Source organism: Myotis myotis, unplaced genomic scaffold (genome assembly GCF_014108235.1).
Source record: "Myotis myotis isolate mMyoMyo1 unplaced genomic scaffold, mMyoMyo1.p scaffold_m19_p_3, whole genome shotgun sequence".
In the NCBI taxonomy this organism is placed as follows: domain Eukaryota; kingdom Metazoa; phylum Chordata; class Mammalia; order Chiroptera; family Vespertilionidae; genus Myotis; species Myotis myotis.
In genome coordinates this window covers 86,873,011-86,890,684 of record NW_023416335.1, presented here as the reverse complement: position 1 = coordinate 86,890,684, position 17,674 = coordinate 86,873,011, and the positions used below count along the sequence as shown (strand labels likewise).

Here is a 17,674-nt window from a genome sequence, read left to right as displayed (position 1 = left end):
GTTAATAGTGTTTCCTGGTAAAGATGCCGCATGAGGATAGTGTTCAATGAATAGAAGGTTGCTGATGATCTTGGGAAGAGCAATCAATGTCAATGGAATTTTGGATTGAAGTGGACTAAATGAATGGAAGTAAAGACAGGGTAGACTACTCTTTCAATCATTTTGGCTAAGGAGGACAATAGAAGAAAATTTAGGTTGAGGAAAGGCTTCAAAAAAATAAGATAAAAGAGAATTGAGGTTACTTATGATGAATAGAAATAGAGGTTGAAAATGGGAGAAGGAACACAAGAAGCAAGACCCCAGAGAAGGTGAGAGCAAAGATTGCCATCTCTTGCACTGCCTTTGTGATAGAATGGAAGAAGACGGGATGTTTGAGGCTGCAGGTGATTGGGGAGATTTGGAAAAATGATAGGAAGTTGAGGGATTTGCTACTATCTGATGCTTTCTGTTTTCTTAATAAATAGGAAGCTTGAGAGCCGCAGCCTTTGATACAAAATCTAGGGAAGCCTGGAAAGATTTCCGAACAGTATTACTTGACATTAGAGACCTAGAATCAGATAATACCTATAATAGAGGTTATCTTTCTTCTTTTTTTTTTCCCCTCTTGCAGCATTTAGCAGCCCCGGTTTTGAAATGAGAATTGAAGTGACCCAAGGTTAGCTATTGCTAGGGCAATACGATAGAAGCACAGGAGGCAGAAGTGTTGAAGCATGAGGACTATGTAAGAAGGAAACAAAAACAAGAAGGGTTGATAAATTGAGAGAAAATCAAGGAGGTAAAGTATTAAAGTAATCTTTGTAGACTGAAGTCAATCTGTGGAATGGCTAATTATTGGGAAATTGTTTACGCCGTAATTGGATCTAGGGAGAGGTTTTGTTTTTTTTTTAATTTCTTTATTGGTTAAGGTATTACAAATGTATCCTCATCCCCCCATTAACCCCCAACCTCCCCCCCACCCCCCCAGCCCCGCACTCATACTCTCATCCCCCTGTTGTCCGTGTCCTCTAGGGAGAGTTTTGCTGTTAGAGTCAGATTCCTAAAATTAGAGAACGCTGATACATATTGTTTAAGGGAAAATCTACCCATTTCATATTAAAATGTTCAACATTTCAAAGTTTTTGAATGAAATGTAAAGCATTCAAAATTTATCCTAGTTAGACTGATCAGCCTCTTGAACTGGGTTGTTTGAAGGAGTTGTTGAAGACACCAGGGATGTTGTCAGGACTTGGTTTGGAGAGGAAGATGGAGCCAGCTGCCTGAGTCTTCAGTGAGTATAAGGGAGATGGTGACAGAAATGAGAATGACACAAGGTGATCTGGTTAGATGGCGATGGTGTTGAGGTGGTACAGAGATCAGTGAGATGTTGACCCTGACACATGCAGAATATGGGAGCATCGTTAACAATGGTGATGAAGATAGCTAATGTTTATTGAGGGCTTTCCATGCCAGGCACTGCCCCTTTTGTAAACACTTAGCATGAACTTGATTCATTTGTCTCAGTAACCCTCTGAGGCATTATCTTTATTTTGTAAATAAAGAAGGTGAGGTAGAGGGACCACTAACTATCATAAAGTTTTCATGTAGGGAAACCAGGGTTTAAAACTAGACTGCTGACTCCAGAGCAGATGTTCTAATTATAATGCTGTGCCATCAACAGTACACTAAAGTAATTTGTCCAATATATATGTATTTGATATGTCTGTGATAGTTTACATCATTTATAAGTACCTTAGAGGAAAATTGTTCATTAGGATTTTTTGATGCTTTCTAATTTGATGGTGACTGTATTATTACATATTTTATGTAAGTGTCAGCCTTAGAGTGGTGATTCTTCAAAGTGTGATTCCTGGACAAGAGACATCACTATCAATATCATCTGGGATCTCGTTTAAAACAAATTCTTTTTTTTTTTTTTAAATATATTTTATTGATTTTTTACAGAGAGGAAGGGAGAGGGATAGAGAGTTAGAAACATCGATGAGAGAGAAACACTGATCAGCTGCCTCCTGCACACATCCCACTGGGGATGTGCCCGCAACCAAGGTACATGCCCTTGACTGGAATCGAACCTGGGACCTTTGAGTCCGCAGGCCGACGCTCTATCCACTGAGCCAAACCGGTTAGGGCTAAAACAAATTCTTAATCTTCACCCCAGATCTGCTACTTGAGAGACTCTGGGAATGAAGCCCAGCAGATTATGGTTTGTTTTTGTTTGTTTGTTTGTTTATTTGTTTGTTTTAAATATATTTTTTATTGATTAAGATATTACATATGTGTCCTTATCCCCACGTTACCCTCTACCCCCCCCTCCCACCCCCCCCCCCCCGCTCATGCCCTCACCCCCCCGTTGTCCGTGTCCATTGGTTAGGCCTATATGCTTGCATATAAGTCCTTTGGTTGATCTTTCCCCCTTACCCCCACCCTCCCCTACCTTCCCTCCAAGGCCCGACAGTCCAATCAATGCCTCTCCGTCTCTGGATCAGTCCTTGTTCATCAGTTTATGTTGTTCATTATATTCCACAAATGAGTGAGATCATGTGGTATTTATCTGCTCTCCAGTTCCATCCATGCTGTGACAAATGGTAAGAGTTCCTTTTTCTTCTTCCTCTTCTTAAAGAATATCTTTCAGCATTTCATATAATGCTGGTTTGGTGGTGATGAACTCCTTTAGCTTTTTCTTATCTGTGAAGCTCTTTATCTGACCTTCTATTCTGAATTATAGCTTTGCTGAATAAAGTAATCTTGGTTGTAGGTTCTTGGCATTCATCACTTTGAATATTTCTTGCCACTCTCTTCTGGCTTGCATGGTTTCTGTTGAGAAATCAGCTGACAGTCGTATGGGTACTCCCTTGTAGGTAACTGACTGTCTTTCTCTTGCTGCTTTTAAGATTCTCTCTTTGTCTTTTGCTCTTGGCATTTTAATTATGATGTGTCTTGGTGTGGTCCTCTTTGGGTTCCTTTTGTTTGGGGTTCTCTGGGCTTCCTGGACTTGTAAGTCTATTTCTTTGACCAGGTAGGGGAAGTTTTCTGTCATTATTTCTTCAAATAGGTTTTCAATATCTTGCCCTCTCTCTTCTTCTGGTACCCCTATAATTCTGATGTTGGTACGCTTGAAGTTGTCCCAGAGGCTCCTTACACTATCTTCATATTTTTGGAATCTTTTTTCTTTTTTTCGATTGGGTCTTTTTTGTTTCTTCGTATTTCAAATCTTTGACTTGATTCTTGGGATCCTCTTGTCTGCTGTTGGATCTCTGTATATTATTCTTTATTTCAGTCAGTGTATGCTTAATTTCTAGTTGGTCCTTTTTCATATCCTCGAGAGTCTCACTAGATTCCTTGAGGGTCTCACTAAATTTATCGGCGGTTTCCATAAAATTCTTGAAAAACCTTATAAACGTGGCCTTGAACTCTATATCCTGTAGTTTGCTTTCCTCCATTTCTGTCATTTGTGACCTGTTTCTTTGTCTCCGCATTTTTTATGCTTCCCTGTGTTGGTAGAGTGGTTTGTGTGCTAGGTGTCCTGTAGGGCCCAGTGGCTCAGCCTCCCCAGTTACCTGAGGTGGACACTCTTGGTGCACCCCCTTGTGGGCTTTTTGCACAGTCTTATTGTAGTTATGCCTTGATTGTTGTAGGATCACTGGGAGGAATTGACCTCCAGGCCAATTGGCAGTGAGAATCAGCAGTGTCTGCAGTGGGAGAACTTCTGTGCTGAAGACACCCTTCTGGGGCAAGACTTGCTTCAGTGGGGTTTTGGTGCTCACTGAGTCTGCACCCTGAGTGTGTCCCTTATGGATCTGAGGAGTTGTAATCTGGATGGTCCCCCTCTGACCACTGGGTACACTGGCTCTTGGATCTAAGGAGGTGCTAATTTAGCCTCTGCCTGAGGTTACACAGCAGGAGCTACGAAGAGAACTGCAGATTCCCCTTCCTTTTTTGGAGTTTGGAGGTACCCTGATGAGGCCCAGCTGTGAAGCAATGCAAGCCTCTGTGGGGCCTTGGGCCTTCTCTTGGAAGTTCTGGGTCTGTCTGGCCCAGCTGCAGTTAGGTAATTTTCAGGTTGCAAAGGGCCGGGGCATTCATATGCAAAAGCCTCTGTTGCAGCCTGGGTGGGGCGGGGTCTCAGGAAATCAAAGGGCGGAGCAGGCCGCTATGGCGGATTCTCAGCCCTGCCCTAAGGGGCCGCGAGTCTCAGTGTCCCGGTAATTGCCGCAAGCACCTCTGACGGAAAGCTGACCTCAAGTTCCGAGTTCTGCCCGCTGCCGGACAGTCCAGTTTCTCCCTGTATGAGTCCTGGGTCCCCAGAGACTTCCTGGAACCAGAGTTCAGAGCAGTCGGGAGCTTGTGACTCCCTCCCGATTCAAAAAGACAGCCGCGTCCTCAGGTGCCAGCCCCTTTCTGCGCACACGAGCCTCCGTACCTCTGCACTTTACTTCCGCAGCTCCTTTGGCTCTCAGTGTGCTTTTCTTTCCTTCTAGCTGTAGAATTTCCACTCAGCCAGGCTTCCTGTAGTTCTGGATGATGTCCGTTTTGTCTTTATGTTGTTTTTTTGAAGTTGTTGTGGGAGGCAGCAATTTCCCGGTGTTTATCTATGCCACCATCTTAGTTTCTCCCCAGCAGATTGTGTTTTAACAAGCCAGGTTATTCTGATGCAGGTGAAAGTTTGACAACCACTAACCCAAGTAAAGTAGTGTGAGAAGGTGAGTGAGAATTTGAATTAGACACTGGAGTGTTATTGGGATTGTCAGTATTTTTTGAATCCTGATGTGTGAATTGAAATCTGATGGGGAATTAGTAGCATTAGTTTATCCTTTGCATGGTAGCAGTTTAGTATGTTGATGCTACATGCGGGCACGCACGTACAGTGCAATTGAAACTTTGTGGCCCATGCTCAGAAGTCGGTATTTTGTGAAAGAGCCACACTCAAGGGGCCAAAGAGCCACATGTGGCTCACAAGCCGCAGTTTGTCGACCACTGGTCTAGGAGATCCGTCTGCCACCAGAACTACGATTCCCAGCATTCTTGGTGCTCCCTGCGCTCTGGGCTTCCGCTTCCGGTCCTGGCGCTGCCATCGGAACTACTATTCCCAGAATTCCTGGTGCTCCCCACACTGGGAGTGGCCGAGGGAGCCATGGCCCCCCCAAGCCCCCAGCTCTCCTACTCTGCTCTCCACCCGGCGACTGAGGAAGCCACGTCCCCGAAGCTGCCGGCTCTCTCCTGCGCCCCCCCCACCCCCGCGCCTCTGTATGCAAATTAACCCGCCATCTTTGGCAGGGTAATTTGTATATTCACTCCTGATTGGCTGGTTAGCGTAGCAAGGGGATGGTCAATTTACATGTTTCTTTTATTATATTCTGAGTGGCCAGATTATTATGACCACCTGACGTTTGTAGGGAAATTAGCTATAATTTCACACTGAAGTTGCTAGAGGGCCAGACCATTATAAATAGGGAAGCAGGTTGCTTGCCACGACAGTAGAAGTGATTTTTTCCTGAAGATATGGGTAAACAACACGATTTAACAGCCTTTGAACATGGGATGATTGTTGGCGCTTGGAGCCATGGAGCAAGTATCAGCAAAACAGCTGAATTCGTTAAATGTTGAAGAGTAGCTGTTGTTCAAGTGTTTAAAGACTAGACTGTCAGCCAAAAATCTGGGTCTGAACATGCGAATTGTGGCCGCCAGCGACTAGTCAATGTTAGGGCAGAATGGAGAGCGGCAACACTGGTACAAAACAACAGAAGGGCAACAGTGCATCATTACTGCAGATCTTAATCAGGGATCCTCTCAAATGATCTCTGAATGCACTATTTGCCGTACACTGCATCGTATGGGATATGGTAGCTGAAGGCTTGTTCGAACACCTTTGCTGTCTGCAGTTACCAAGATAAAACGTCTCCAATTCGCACAGGAACACAAGGATTGGACAGTCGAGCATTGGGAAAAAGTCATGTGGTCCGATGAATCACGTTTCCAGTTGCATCATGCAGATGGCAGAGTGAGAATTTGGCGGAAACAGCATGAAAGCATGCACCCCACATGCATGAGTACAACCCTTCAAACTGGTGGGGGCAGTGTTATGGTTTGGGGCATGTTTTCCTGGCATGATTTGGGCCCTTTAATTCGTGTGGAGCAACGTCTGAATAGCACAACGTACCTAAGTATTGTTGCTGATCAAGTTCATCCTATCATGTTGATGGCATATCCCAATGGAGATGGCTTCTTCCAACAAGACAACACGCCATGCCACGGTGCTCATATTGTGCAGGAGTGGTTTCAAGAACATGAGGGAGACTATACCTTGCTTGGGTGGCCCCCACAATCACCAGATCTCAATCCAATTGAGCATTTGTGGGACGAAGTTAAAAGAGCCATCAGGCAGCTGGTTCCACAACCATCAAATCTCATAGAACTGGACAGTGCTATTCATCAGGCATGGTTTCAGATTCCTCGCATCACCTTTCAACATCTCGTGGAGTCAATGCCAAGAAGAATCGCCACAGTCTTGAATGCAAAAGGTGGCCCAACGAAGTACTGATGGGGTGGTCATAATAATCTGGCAACTCAGTGCGTGCGTGTGTGTGTGTGTGTGTGTGTGTGTGTGTGTGTGTATTAGAGACCCGGTGCATGAAATTCGTGCATGGGGGGGAGGGGCAGTGTCCCTCAGGCTAGCCTGCACCCTCTCCAATCTGGGACCCCTCGAGGGATGTCCAACTGCCGATCCCTGTGGGATTGGGCCTAAACGGGAAGTCGGACATCCCTCTCACAATCCAGGACTGCTGGCTCCCAACCGCTCGCCTGCCTGCCTGATCACCCCCTAACCACTCCCCTGCCAGCCTAATTGATGCCTAACTGCTCCCCTGCCAGCCCTATCACCCCCAACTGCCCTCCCCTGCCGGCCATCTTGTGTGTTGGACTGATGGTCAATTTGCATATTACCTCTTTATTATATAGTATGTATATATATATCATCTGAGCTGAATTGCACATCAAATTAAAAACTAACTACTTCTCTTTGCATTAACTTCACAGTAACTCCTTACAGGTGACAATAAATCCAGTGTTGATAACTCAGGGCCGACTTCCCGCCCCAGGAAAGTACATTCCTTCACCCATAGAAATCCCAGGAGAAAACCAGGGCCACTTGCCACATCTCTAATTGCCCATGGCTACTGGTGTGGCTCAGCCCTGCCATTTGTTGGTCGCACTCGGATCATCAAGCACATCAAGCTGACTGTGAGGTCCCACTGGTCCTAGAGAAAGTCTGGGGTTAGGGGCAGGACAATCAGAAACAGCGGTCCCCTTCACCCAGCTCTCTGGCCTGTGGGTAGTCCAAGAGGCCACCCACACATGGAGAGAGCCTCCCAGTGCGTGCAGGGATATTTGCCCCATCTGTCCACTTGCCTTTCACTGCAGATCAGGCAGATGAATAAATACATTGTGTCGTCAGGAGAAGAAAAAAACTTGGCGAGACTCTGTCCTCAGTGCCACTCCCACAGCACATGTGGTCTAGGGGAACCAGGAGTCTGCAGGCAGTTCTACCTCCAGAGCCCCCAGAACCTGGGGTAGTCCCCCACTTTGCCCATTCTCTTGTCACAGCCACTGAGATTCCTGCTGCAAGATTTGCTTGGTGAGCAGGCAGGCAAGGTAGGGTGACTCCATTAACCACAAATGCAGCACCTTCCACATTATAGGGGCTTTAACCTCCAAAGGCTGAGTAGTGTTACTTTCTTTCCTTTAAACATTTATAAATTATGTAATTTGGTATACAAAAATAGTTGATGTAGATACAAGTTTTGAAGCAATAATAAAACAAATATCCATTAATCCAGTCCAGTTAAGAACCAGAACCAAAGCTGCCTGTGTTTTCCTTTCTGATCCCATCCCTTGTTTCTTTCCAGAATTGAAATCCACTGTCACAATTATGTGTAAATCATTACTTTGCTTTTCTAGATTGACCATACTTGTTTGTATCCTGAAATATTATATAATACTAGAGGCCCAGTGCATGTAGGGTCCATGTTCACCGTCCCGCAATGCCTTGCACACTCTGTGGATGCTGCTGGTGCCCGGCAATGCTCCGGGGATGCTGCTGGCAACCTGTGACACTCCGTGGATGCTGCCAGTGCCCCGCAATGATCTGCCAGCACCCCAGGGGTAGGGGTCGGGGGAGGGCAGGACTCAGACTCCGTTGCATGCGCCAGTGGGATCCCAGTTTTGCCGTGCATGCGAGCTGGACTCCAGACCTCGCGGCCGCCACAGGCCTCACGAGCTCATTTGTGCCTGTCTGGTCCCCATTCCTTTCTCCCCAGAGTTGAGTGTCTGAGCTGTTGGCTGCTCCGAACCATTTGGCTCTTTCCCTTAGTAACAGTTTTTACCTTTTGCCTCAATTCCTCTCGCAGCTTGGGCCCTTCCCCTGTGTGCCGCCTCCTCCCGCTGCCGGACTTGTGCAGCAAGTCCTGTCCCCGCAGTGGGAGCACATCCGCTCGCCACCTGGGGACCTGCGCCGCGCTCCGCCCGGCATCCATCCCCCCCACTCTCTTCGCCATGCAGCCCCGCCTGCCCGCCTTGCTGCGATCAGAGCCTGTGGAATGCGGGATCCATCAGTGCACCTCCTTGTGACTGGCCATTGGTCATTACAGCATTACAACTACTGGATTTTTATTATATAGATTTAGTTTTGCTTGGTTGTTTGATAAAAATAATATGAAATAGTAATACCCTATATAATAAAAGGCTAATATGCAAATAGGCCAAATCACAGAACAACTGAACAACCGGTTGCTATGACTCCACTGGCCACCAGGGGGCGTGCACGGAATATGGCGGGCGTCGGCTGCAGTGGCATGGTGGAGCAGGTGAACAAGCGTTGGTCGCTGTCATCTGGGTGAGCCTCTGGTGGTTACTGAAAATTCTTTGCTCCTGCGCGCCTCAGTCCTGCTGGCACTTGCACCTGCTGCCAGCACCAGAGCCGCTACTCGCACCCGCTGCTGGTGCCCAGTGCCGGTCCGGATCGCTCTGCGCCGTCAGCGCGTGAGAGCAGCGGCGAGGGGAGTGGGGCTGCTGGCAGACAGGACCGGGGGCGGCAGCAGGAGGGGCCAGGCGGAGGCGCAGAGGATGAGCCAAGACCTGCCCCTGTGCCTACCACAGCCTTGTGGCCCACAGTTCCTTTCAAGGTGCACGAATTTGTGCACTGGGCCCCTAGTTTATAATATACAAAATGAAGTTTTAAATTTTGTTCATGTTACATGACATTTCTGGATTCATTCATATAGCTCTGCCTCATTCATCTACGTTGCTGAGTAATAATTGTTATATATCACAATTCGTTTATTTTCTTTTGAATGAACATTTTAGTTGCTTTCAAATTTTTTTGTTTTTTGCTTGTGAACCAGTAGTGCCAGAAACCACTTGTATATGTCCCATGGTGCATATATGCAACAGTTTATGTGGGATTTACACCTTGAAGTAGAATTGTTGTGTCCTTGGGTATTTTGCACTTTACCAGATTTTGCTAAGTTGTTTCCCAAAAATGGTTGTACTAACTGACCTTTTTACCAGTTGTTCTTCATCTTCATGAACACTTGATGATAGACCTATTAATGTTTGGCAGTCTTAAATGCAAAGTGGTATCTCATTGTCTCAATTTGCATTTTCCTGTTTAATAAGGTGGCCCACCTTTTCATGGTGACTATTTATTGTTTTATTTTTTATCAAATGCCTTTTGTTGTCTTTCTCCTATTTTTTTCTATTGTCTTATTGATGTGTAAGTACTTAATATATTCTGGGTAATTATTATTCGCTATCCCTGCTTCAGATATCTTTGTCTTTTCACTTTCTGTGAAAAGAACAGAAATTCTAAATTTAATGGAGTTACTCTTTTGGTTTTAGCATTATGTCGTACTTAAGAAATCTTTCTCCACTCCATCAAAGTGATATTTTTCTTTAAAAATTTAAAGTGTTGCTTTTATGAATTTTCAAACAATCTGGAATTGATTTTTATGTATGGTAATATGGTAGGTATCCTTTCTCATTCCTCCCACACACACATGGTTAATTATTTGGCCCAGCTCTGTCTTTTCTCCAATGGTCCGCAATACCATCTCCATCAAATTTCATATATATGCTTACAGCTAAACATAATTAATAGTAGTAACTTACTGTTAAATATCCAGTCATTACTCAGGTTTCCCCAATTATACGTAACACATACACACACCCGTACATGAGTGTATAAAACACATTATTGTTTGTTTGGGGTCAGTATCCAAATAAGGTCCATTTATTGTGATTGGTTGACATATCTCTTAAATCTCTTTAAATCTATTGGCTCCCACTCCATTTCCTAAACCACCCTTCCTTCTATTTTTGCTTTGTTGCTTTTTGTTAGAGAAATAGGGTTGTTTATCCTGGGTTTTGCTGGTTGCAGCACCATGGTGTTCAGTATGTTCTCTGTATTTTTTTGTGAATTGGTTGTTATAGAGGCATGATATGGTTAATTATTTAATTTGCCCAAACTGATTTCTAGGTTGTATTTTATATTTCTTTTTTAAAATTTGTTAAGATATAATTCACATACATTTCCACATGCCATACAGTTCACTCATTTAAAGTGTACTCAGTGGTTTTTAGTATATTCATAGAGTTGTACAGCTATCATCACAATAAATTTTAGAATGTTTTCATCACCACAGAAAGAAACTGTATGCCCTTTTAGTAGTCCATCCCATTCGTTCATCCTTCCCAACTATACAACCAGACCTGAGCAACAACTAGCCTACTTTCTTTCTCTTTAATTTGCCTGCTTACGACATTTATGTAAATAGAATCTTATATGTAGGGTTTTGTGACTGCCTTCTTTCACTTAGCATAATGTTTTTAAGGTTCCTGCATATTACTAGTATGTGTCAGTTCTTCATTCCTTTTTATTGCTGAACTAGTGGCCTGCTGCACGAAATTCATGCACATTAAAAGGGAATTAATTAGAGGAAATATTTTAATATTGCTATTTGCCCTTTCTCTATAATAGAAGTATCAGCGATGAAAGAAAATTAGTAAAATATTTATGAAAATCTCCCTCCTGTCAGAGTCTAGGGTGTGCCACAGGAACCAAAGTCAAGTCCCCGCCCACCTGCGCCACCTCAAAATTGCGCGAGACCCAGACCCGGCCGGCCCCCCTCCCATCAAGCCCCGCAGGGCAGGGGGCGCAGCCTCAGGTCCCCAGGCCTGGCCTCAGGTCCCCCGGCCCTGGCGCCAGGGTGGAGGGCATGGCCTCAGGTCCCCCGGCCCAGCCTCAGGTTCCCCAGCCCGGTGCAAGAGCACAAGAGCACGATAACTATTTGCATATTAGCTCTTTATTATATAGACTAGGGGCCTGGTGCATGAAATTCGTGCACTGGGTGGGGGGTGGTGTCCCTCAGCCCAGCCAGCCCCTCTCACATACTGGGAGCCCTCAGGGGATGTCCTAGTGACGGCTTAGGCCCGCTCTCTGCTCCCCTTGGGGATAGGGCCTAAGCTGCAGTCTGGCCTCCCTTTTTGGGAGCTGACCGGGATGATCAGGGGAAAGCACCAGCCCCATCACCCCGCTGCTGCAGCCACTGCCAGTCACCACAGCCAGCAAGGTTTTTTCATCAACACGGACTCCAGTCCCTTCACCATGAAAAAATGACAACTTTCTTTAGGCATTTTCAAGATGTGTCTTTCATATAATAATAATTTCTTTATTATTTTTTTTTAATCCTCACCTGAGGATATGTTTCCATTGATTTTTAGAGAATGTGGAAGAGAAAGGGAAAGATAGAGAGAAACATCAAAGTGAGAGGAACACTTTGATTGGTTGCCTCCTGCATGAGCCCTGACCTGGGCCCCTGCCCTTGGTCAGAATTGAACCCAGACCCTCCAGCAGCGGACCTTCGTTTTTTTCGCCAGGAGTGTAGTGAAAGTTACTAAGAATATTACCAGTGGCATACAGGGAGCTTAGCCAATGAGCAGTCAGAAAAGGTGTTTCCACTATTGTTCATACTAATGGCTGGCTTGGACCCCCAGCCCAGGCCTGATGCCTCTGGCCTCAGGCCTGGGCAGGGGACCCCCATCTCCCCCTGATCACTGGCTCCACACCCCACTCAGGCCTGACGCCTCTGGCCCAGGCGTCAGGCCTGGGCAGGGGACCCTCATCTCCCTCTGATTGCCAGCTCAGACCCCCTCCCCGCCCAGACCTGACGCCTCAGCTAGAGGCATCGACCTTGATCACCCTCCAATTGCCTATCGGCCCCTTGCCTAGGCCTGACGCCTCCACCAGAGGTGTCAGGCCTGGGCAGGGGACCCCCACCTCCCCCTGATCACCGCCTTCTGGGCAGCTTCTGGGGTCGCACACGGGGGCCTGAATGGCGGCTCTCGTGCTGGTGGCTGCGCTGTCCCACCCTGCTTGCAGTATGCAAATTAGCCAGCATCTTTGTTGGTTAATTTGCATATCATGCTGATTAGCCAATGGAAGGTGTAGCGAAGGTATGGTCAGTTACCACGTTTGTCTATTATTAGGTAAGATGATATTGCATCACATGGATATACTATATTTATCCATTCATCAGTTGGTGGACATTTATATTGTTTATTTTTGGCCTGTTGTGGGTAGCATTGCTATAAACATTTCATGTGTAAGTTTTGTGCACATAAATGTTTTCATATTTCTTGGATATAAACCTAGAAGTAGAATTGCTGGATCATATGGTAATTCAATGTTTAACCTTTTGAGGAACTGTCAGACTTTTTCATGGTGGTTACTTCATTTTATAATCCTACAAGCAATGTATGGTAATTTCAATCTCTTCACATTCTCACAAGTACTTTATCTGTTTTATACATCCTAGTGGGTCTCACCTTTTTTTAATTAAATTTTTATTGTTCAGATTATTACAGTTCCTCTTTTTCCCCCTATAGCTCCCCTCCACCCAATTCCCTCCCCACCCTCTGCCCTTACCCCCTCCCCTCCACTGTCCTCATCCATAGGTGTACAATTTATGTCCAGTCTCTTTCCGCACCCCTCACACACCTTTTCCCCCTGAGAATAGTCAGTCCACTCCCTTTCTATGCCCCTGATTCTATTATATTCACCAGTTTATTCTGTTCATCAGATTTTTTATTCACTTGATTTTTAAATTCACTTGTTGATAGATGTGTATTTGTTGTTCATAATTTGTATCTTTACCGTTTTCTTCTTCCTCTTCTTAACGGATACCTTTCAGCATTTCATATAATACTGGTTTAGTGGTGATGAACTCCTTTAGCTTTTTCTTGTCTGTGAAGCTCTTTGTCTGACCTTCAATTCTGAATGATAGCTTTCCTGGGTAAAGTAATCTTGGTTGTAGGTTCTTGGTATTCATCACTTTGAATATTTCTTGCCACTTCCTTCTGGCCTGCATAGTTTCTGTTGAAAAATCAGCTGACAGTCATATGGGTACTGCCTTGTAGTAACTGACTGTTTTTCTCTTGCTGCTTTTAAGATTCTCTCTTTGTCTTTTGCTCTTGGCATTTTAATTATGATGTGTCTTAGTGTGGTCCTCTTTGGATTCCTTTTGTTTGGGGTTCTCTGGGCTTCCTGGACTTGGAAGTCTATTTCTTTCACTAGGTAGGGGAAGTTTTCTGTCATTATTTCTTCAAATACGTTTTCAATATCTTGCTCTCTCTCTTCTTCTGGCACCCGCATAATTCGGATGTTGGTACGCTTGAAGTTATCCCAGAGGCTCCTTACACTATCTTCATATTTTTGGATTCATTTTCTTTTTGTTTTTCCGGTTGGGTGTTTTTTTCTTCTTCGTATTTCAAATCTTTGACTTGATTCTAGCGATCCTCTAGTCTGCTGTTAGATCTCTGTATAATATTCTTTATTTCAGTCAGCGTATGCTTAATTTCTAGTTGGTCCTGTTTCATATCCTCGAGGGTCTCACTAGATTTCTTGAGGGTCTCACTAAATTTATCGGAGGTTTCTAGAAAATTCTTGAAAAACCTTAGAAGTGTGGTTTTGAACTCTATATCCTGTAGTTTGCTTTCCTCCATTTCTGTCATTTGTGACCTGTTTCTTTGTCTCCGCATTTTTTATGCTTTCCTGTGTTGATAGAGTGGCTTTCTGTTCTAGGTGTCCTATAGGGCTCAGCCTCCTCAATTACCTGAGGTGGACACTCTTGGTGCACCCCCTTGTGGGCTTTGTGCACAGTCTTGTTGTAGTTAAGCATTGATTGTTGTAGGTATCACTGGGAGGAATTGACCTCCAGGCCAATTGGCTGTGAGGATCAGCTGTGTCTACAGTGGGCGAACTTCTGTGCTGGAGACACCCTTCTGGGACAAGACTTGCTTCAGTGGGGCTTTGGTGCTCACTGAGTCTGCCCCCTGAATGTGTCCTTTACCGATCTGAGGAGTTGCAATCTGGATGGTCCCACTCTGAACACTGGGTACACTGGCTCTTGTATCTCTAAGGAGGTGCTAATTTAGCCTCAGCCTGAGGCTACCCAGCAGAAGCTATGAAGAGATCTGCAGATTCCTCTTCTTTGTTTGGGGTTTGGAGGTGCCCAGAGGAGGCCCAGCTGTGAAGCAGTGCAAGCTGCTGTGGGGCCTTGGGCCTTCTCTTGGAAGTTCTGGGTCTCTCTGACCCAGCTGCAGTTTGTTAGGTAATTTTCAGATTGCAAAGAGCCAGGCCTTTCATATGCAAAAGCCTCTGCGCACAGCTTGGGTGGGGCAGGGTCTCAGGGGATCAACAGGGCAGAGCAAGCAGCTATGGCCGTTCCTCAGTCCTACCCTAAGAGGCCCCGCATCTCAGTGTCCCGGTAATTGCTGCAAGTACTTCTGATAGAAAGCCTCCCTCGAGTTCCAACCGATGCCAGACAGTCCAGTTTCTCCCCATATGAGTCTGGGTCCCCTGAGACTTGCCCGGAAGTGGAGTTCATAGTCATCGGGAGCTTGAGTCTCCCTCCTGACTGGAAAAGACAACCGTGTCCTCAGTTGCCAGCCCTTTCCACGTCCGCCTCCGTACCTCTGCACTTCCGTACCTCCTCTGAGTCTCAGTGTGCTTCTCTCTTTCCTTCTAGTTGTAGAATTTCCACTCAGCCAGCCTTCCTATGGTTCTGGATGATGTCCGTTTTGTCTTTTAGTTGTATTTTTGAAGTGGTTGTGCGAGGCAGCAATTTCCAGTGTTTACCTATGCCACCATCTTGGTTTCTCCCCTGGTCTCATTGTTTAGATTTCCATTTCTCTGATGGTTAATTATGTTGAACATCTTTTCATGTGTGTATTGGCCATTTGTTTGTCTTTGGATAAGATGAATGATCTATTCAGATTATTATTGAATTGTAGGGGCCCATTATTTATACTAGATACAAATCCCCGATCCTTTGATTTGCAGATCTTTTTTCCCATTCCATGCGTTAGCTTTTCACTTTTTTGAGTATTTTATATTTCTGTTAGTTGGTACATAATGTCCAGTTATCTTTATTGTGTGTGATATTAACAACCATTTGTGATCATTGCCTAGATCAGCCATGGGCAAACTACGGCCCACGGGCCGGATCCGGCCCATTTGAAATGAATAAAACTAAAAAAAAAAAAAAGACTGTACCCTTTTATGTAATGATGTTTACTTTGAATTTATATTAGTTCGCACAAACACTCCATCCATGCTTTGGTTCTGGCCCTCCGGTCCAGTTTAAGCACCCATTGTGGCCCTCGAGTCAAAAAGTTTTTATTAATTAATTTATTAACTTTTGTAAAATGGTGGTATTTAAAATCTATCATTCCTTTAGTAGACTTCTGAGTTTGAAGTTAATATTTTTTCAGTATATTGAAGATATTTCTCACTGCCTTGTGGCTTCCATTGCTTTTTACGGGTCAGCTTCATCATTAATACCTTGAAACATGATTACCTGTTGGTGGCCATCTCGAGTAGCAGCACAATACACTTTAGGAGTTTTTTGTTTTTTCTTGTTTTTTGACACAGAGCTACAGTTTTCTGACTATATCACAACTTGAAAGAGCAATTTTATATTTCTACTAGAGGCCCAGTGCATGAATTTGTGCATGTGTGTGTGGTCCAGCCGGCTTGCCTCGATCAGGGCCGGGAGGAGGTGCTGCGGGCGGTTGGCCATCTGGCCCCACCCCCTGGTCGAACTCCCAGTTGAGCTCCTAGTCGAGGGGACAGTTTGCATATTAGCCTTTTATTATATAGGATAATCTCCTACCTCCTCCCCACAAAATATCTATACATTTGCTTTAGTTAGTATACTTAGAAAAACATAGTTAGTAGCCCTGGGAAGAAGTATATAAATATCTGCATTCCAGATAATTTTTTTGAAACAGGTTTATTGAGGTATAGTTCGTATACCATACAACTCACTCATTGTTAGTTTAATTTTAGTAAATTTTTATAGTTGTGCAATCACCACCTATCCAGTTTTCCATCATCCTAAATTGTGTCCTTTCCTGAAATTATTTTTACTATAGATATTCTTAACCTGGAGTTGACAAAGGCTTCTGATAGATCTAGAGCAGTGGTTCTCAACCTTGGCTGCACATTAGAATCACCTGAAAATCTTTTTAAAATCCTGATTTCTGGGCCTCACCCTCCGGAAATTCTGTTTCTTTGTTATGGGGTGGGTCCACAACATTAGTAACAAAGAAACAGAATTTCTGGAGGATGAGGCCCAGAAATCAGGATTTTAAAAAGATTCCCAGGTGATTCTAATGTGCAGCCAAGGTTGAGAACCACTGATCTAGAGCCACCTGAAATTGTTTGTCAACAATATGTTCTATAGGACCTTTTTTAAAACGCAAAGTATTAGTAAAGTGTCAATTACATAAAATGCACTCAAAACCAAAACCTTTGAGAATATTTGATTAAAGTGTTGCTGTAATTGTTTCTATCACTGAAAAGTTTTAGGAAGGAGAACTATGGGGATAAGATGTTTTTAAAATATTAAAATCTGTACTTTATAATTTGTTAATAAAGTTAGAGACCTATAAAATACACATTTATAAGGCCCACCTATAGCAAATGAAATCAGTAGAGAATTTTTAAAAGTAATTTTTATTATTCAGTTACTGTTTTCATATTATATTAGTTTTTTTAAAATAAGTCTTTATTTGTAGCTTATTACAGTTGTTCCTCTTTTTTCTCTCCATAGCTCCCCTCTATCCAGTTCCCACCACACCCCGTACCTTTACCCCCTTCCCCAATGTCCTCATCCATAGGTGTTAGATTTTTGTCCAGTCTCTTTCTGCAATCCCCATACCCTCTTCCCCCTGAGAATTGTCAGTCCACTTCCTTTCTATGCCCCTGATTCTATTACATTCACCAGTCTGTTCTGTTCATCAGGTTTTTTATTCATTTGATTTTCAGGTTCACTTGTTGATAGATACTTGTTGATAGATTTGTTGTCACTTTGTTGTTCATAATTTTTTATCTTTACCATTTTCTTCTTCTTCCACTTCTTAGAGAATACCCTTCAACATTTCATACAATACTGGTTTGGTGGTGATGAACTTCTTTAGCTTTTTCTTGTCTGTGAAGCTTTTTATCTAACCTTGGATTCTAAATGATAGCTTTGCTGGGTAAAGTAATCTTGGTTGTAGTTTTTGCTATTCATCACTTTGTATATTTCTTGCCCCTCCCTTCTGGCCTGCATAGTTTCTGTTG

General features: G+C 44.2%; 1 protein-coding gene across 10 annotated transcripts in view; it reads left to right on the top strand.

Annotated features, from left to right (window-relative positions):
- The window catches only part of KPNA3 (karyopherin subunit alpha 3), a 126,927-nt gene that overhangs the window by 25,920 nt on the left and 83,333 nt on the right, over nt 1-17,674 (top strand). For 3 of the 10 annotated variants that reach the window (XM_036301831.1, XM_036301826.1, XM_036301824.1), the window contains exons 2-3: nt 611-775; nt 1,192-1,267. The exons of 3 other annotated variants lie outside the window; for them this stretch is intronic. The gene's annotated coding sequence lies outside the window, so the exon portion shown is untranslated. Of the gene's footprint in view, nt 1-610; nt 776-1,154; nt 1,268-17,674 lie in introns of all 10 variants that reach the window. 4 more of the 10 variants (XM_036301827.1, XM_036301828.1, XM_036301830.1 and 1 more) reach the window with 4 other exon arrangements.